The sequence below is a fragment of the Eumetopias jubatus genome, unplaced genomic scaffold, assembly GCF_037043125.1.
Source record: "Eumetopias jubatus isolate StellerSeaLion01/CBP00866 unplaced genomic scaffold, mEumJub1_p1.0 scaffold_2, whole genome shotgun sequence".
In the NCBI taxonomy this organism is placed as follows: Eukaryota; Metazoa; Chordata; class Mammalia; order Carnivora; family Otariidae; genus Eumetopias; species Eumetopias jubatus.
The window spans coordinates 13,043,085-13,047,281 of NW_028274808.1; positions in this window are offsets into that span (position 1 = coordinate 13,043,085).

Below are 4,197 nucleotides of genomic sequence, written 5' to 3' on the forward strand. Positions count from 1 at the left end.
AGTAAAACACAAAACAAAGGTTTGGGTTTGTTTTTTTTTAAGATTTAATTAATTTATTTTAGAGTGAGAGAGAACATGAGCTGGGGGAGGGGCAGAGGATGAAGGAGAGAGAGAACCTTAGGCAGACTCTGCATTGAGCATGGAGCCCGATGCAGGGTTAGAACCCACAACCCTGAGATCATGACCTGAGCCAAAACCAAGAGTTGGGCTCTCAACCCACTGAGACACCCAGGCACCGGCCCCTTTTTTAAAGATGTTTGTTATTTATTTATTTATTTATTTATTTATTTATTTATTTATTTATTTTAGATTGCACTTGAGAGAGGGTTTCCTTTAGAAACTGTAGTTAGGTAATAATAAGACATTGTTCCCCTTTTTTTGAGGTAATGAGAATGGCGAATGTTATACAGTGGTGTATCTCAAAGTGTAGCTGTATTTTGTCACTTTTTTTAAAGGTACAGTTATATAATTGAATGTCACTGAGATAAATTGAAATTTATTTACAAATTGATAATCTCTCTACTCTTTCTTTGCAAGCTATAGTTTTGAGTTTTGTTTGTTGATTTGAGGGTATAAGAAGTCACCAAGTGTTAGTAAGGTATATATACTGAGTGAAACTTACTCCCAGTAGTCCACAGACACATTTAAGATTGTTCTTGCTCAAGATCTAGGATCTAGGATCACAAATGTTGAGGCACTCCATTTTCAGAATAAGTATATATTTTATGACACAGGTCTGGCTACATGTAGGCGAATAAGTCAAAAACATTTAAAAATGATTTTTACTATGTAATCTGTTCCCCTAACCAAAATATAAGTATTTGGGCAGCAGGGACTGAGTCTTACTTATCGCTGCATTCCTGTTCCCAACTCCTGCCACAGTACCTCACATTGTATCACTTGCTGTATGGTAAATGGATGAATAAATGATCCAATAAATGAATGGAGAGATAGAGGGAAAGAGAGAGAGAGCAAGGGAGGGAGTGCTCTATGCTTTCACTGCTAGTCTGGAGAGTGACACACTGATGGACGCCTCACGATCGAGGCCCCCCCCTACAAGAATGTCTTGTTGTATATTGTTTCAGGGGTGTCCTGTGTGGCCCAAGCCCGTCTGTGCCTTTCAAGCACACAGAGCTTTTAAGATCTGGCCTTCCTCCTTTTCTAAGAATCCACTCCCTAGAGAATAACCAGCATCTCTCAATAAGCCCAAGTATGAACCCCATGCAACTTTGTGTTGCGCAAAGACATTTTATAACTAATTTCTGTCTCCTGCTAAAGGAAGTGCAGGTGTTGGGTGCGGTGTGGGGAGGGGGCAGGTAATGAACCTTCCTAGAAACCTGAAATTAATTCTAGGAGAAAGAGCCTGGTAGGAGGAAGTAGAGAGGGAGGAGGGTGATGGAAATGGTTGGAAGGTGAGAAAGAAGGAGATTCCTATGTGTGAGCTTCACTAAGCAAAGTTGCCTGCTGAGAAAGATTAAGCCTGCATGTCCCTACTGAAAAACACTTTTGGCTGGAATCAAAGCTCCTTTCTTCTCTAGACCACCCAGCAACCCCTCTTCTATTCCTTGTCTTGCTTTATCTAAGATCTAGGTCCTCAAAGGACTTAACGATTATTTTATGAGGAAGAGAAAGACAAGCAGTAAAAAGCTCATTTAAAGGATCCGGTGGTTGATGTGCATACATTGAATCGTCAGAGAAGAAACTGGACTGTATTCCCATTGTGGCAAATAATGGTCCCTATACCCTAAGTAGCATGGCACAATTTGTCATAGGACAGTGGGGTCGACGTTGAGGAAGAAAAAGAAAAAAAAAAAAAATAAGAAAAGGACAAGGAGAAAAAACCAAATGCTTCCCATCTGTTTGTATATTGATTTCTCCATTGTACTAATTCTTTTTACAATATGTAGAAAAGCAAGGAGAGATAGTCTTTTGATTTTATAGGAAAGAAATCTGAGGCACCAAGTAATTAAGAAAACTCCTTCGTAGCTCCTTAGTGGCAGACTAGCAATAGGATCTAGGTTTTTTGTTTATTTTTGGTGTTTTTGTATTTTAATTTTTAAATATGTTCTCCAAGATTAGTTTCATCAGAATATGCTCATTGTAAGATTTTAAATATTTGTCATAAAATAATAGAAGTAAGGTGAAAGTGAAAAATATTACTAGAAACCCATCCAGAGGGATCAGCGGACAGTTGTATGTTTCGAAAGGACTGTGATCAATACTGTAAGGATGATGAGAAATTGGTTTCCTCACCAAAATTCCTCACAATGTTATTTCCATAGTTAACAATCCCTGTACAATTTTGTTCATTACAAAACTGTTATGTTAACAGATATTAAAGTTGTTTGGTTTAATATCTGACATTTATATATAAAGCCTTTACACACCAACATACTTTATAACTCAATAAATAATAAAATATGAGATTTGGTGTCAGAAAGCATCTTTTCACATCCTGGTTCCCTGTATGAGTGACCTTGAGCAGATGTCCTTTTTAACAAATGGCAGTTTAAAAGAAAAAGTCCTCATATGGTTGTTTGTGGGAACTAAAAAAAAATAACTTGAAACAAGCAAGATCACTGCACATTGAGATACGCAAACAGAAAATAGGGTGATTTTATGCCAGCCCGTAAGAGTAGTTATGGGACAGGAAATCCATAATTACCTTTCCTTTTGCACACTAGTAATATTTGCAATATTTGAGTTTCAGTATGGAATATATATTTCTGTTGTAATGAGAAAATAAACGAAGTCTATTTAAAATGAGATTGTCAGGGGGTGCCTGGGTGGCTCAGTCAGCTGAGCCTCCCTGACTCTTGATTTCCACTCAGGTCATGATCTCAGGGTTGTGAGATGGAGCCCGACATCCGGATGGTGCTCAGCACAGAGTGTGCTTGAGATTATCTCTCTCTCTCTCCCTCTTCCCCTCCCGCTGCTCTCGCTCTCTCTCATAAACATGTACATAGATACAAACACAAATAAATACATAAATAAATAAAAATTCTTTTAGAAAATGAGATTGTCAGTAACAGTGGCATGAAGCACCACCACTGGGATGCAGTGCCAAGTACACAGACTGACCTCTGTGTCGTTCCAGCCCCAAATGGATAACTTGAATCTAACCGTGAAAAAACATTAGACAAATCCGTACCGATAGTCGTTCTACAAAATGTCTGGCCTGTAACCTTCAAAAGTGTTAGCCGTGAAAGTTGAGGAAAAGCTGAGGAGCTATTCCAGATTGAAGGAGATGAAGCAGATATGACCGGTGAGTGCGGTCTGTGATCCTAGCTTAGAGCCTTTCGCTAGAAGGGCGTCATAGGGAAAGGATAGGAAAATGGAATAAGGTCTCTCAGTGTACTTGTACTATTATTTCAGTTCTCCAAATTTGAAATTATTTTGAAAGAAACTATGATTTTGAAAATGAGGTTACCCTTGCAAAAATACCCGGCACAGTGACTGACATGTAGTAGGTGTTAAATTAATGTCACTTCTCTTTTGTTCCCAAGTACAGGAAATGACACTTTTAGTTAGATGTAACTTCTTTAGTGTAAATTTTGCTATTTCAATGTATTTTTTTAACAACCACAAAAAGAGTAACATGAAGAGCCTAATTAGATCATAAATCCCTTGCCTTGAAAGAAATGCTGTAAGGATGATTCGAAATTAAAATATTAAAAAAAGAAGATATTCCATATTGTCTTCTCTGACAGAGCATGTCTGTGATTAGGAACACGTGAAGAAATGCTCTTCTTCATATTCATTTTATCCTCTAAGAAGAATTTGGGACTGCATAAAGCAGATATTCAACAAGTACTCACTGAGTGCATAAACTATTGGTAATTTCTTGCTTCAGAAAGTTAGAGGTAAAAATCCTTTATCCCCTGTTGTCTGTTGACTCGATATTTGATGATTTAGACACACGCTACAGGTTTCATTGTCATAGAAAACTGATCCAAAGAGTTTAAATATCTATGTTTAAGTATAAAATTTAACTTGAAGCTTTCCTTAAGAAAAAATGAAAATGAAAAAAGCATCTGTAATTACTTTGTTGCTGGTCTGGCGAATAACATATTGAATAGCGCCCAAATACATTCTTCTATAGGCAAATCTATTTTCTATTAACCATCGTCAAATATTTTTGAGCTAATGTCTAAATTTAAATGAAAATTCGTACCTCGCAACCCAAGCCATTTTGGA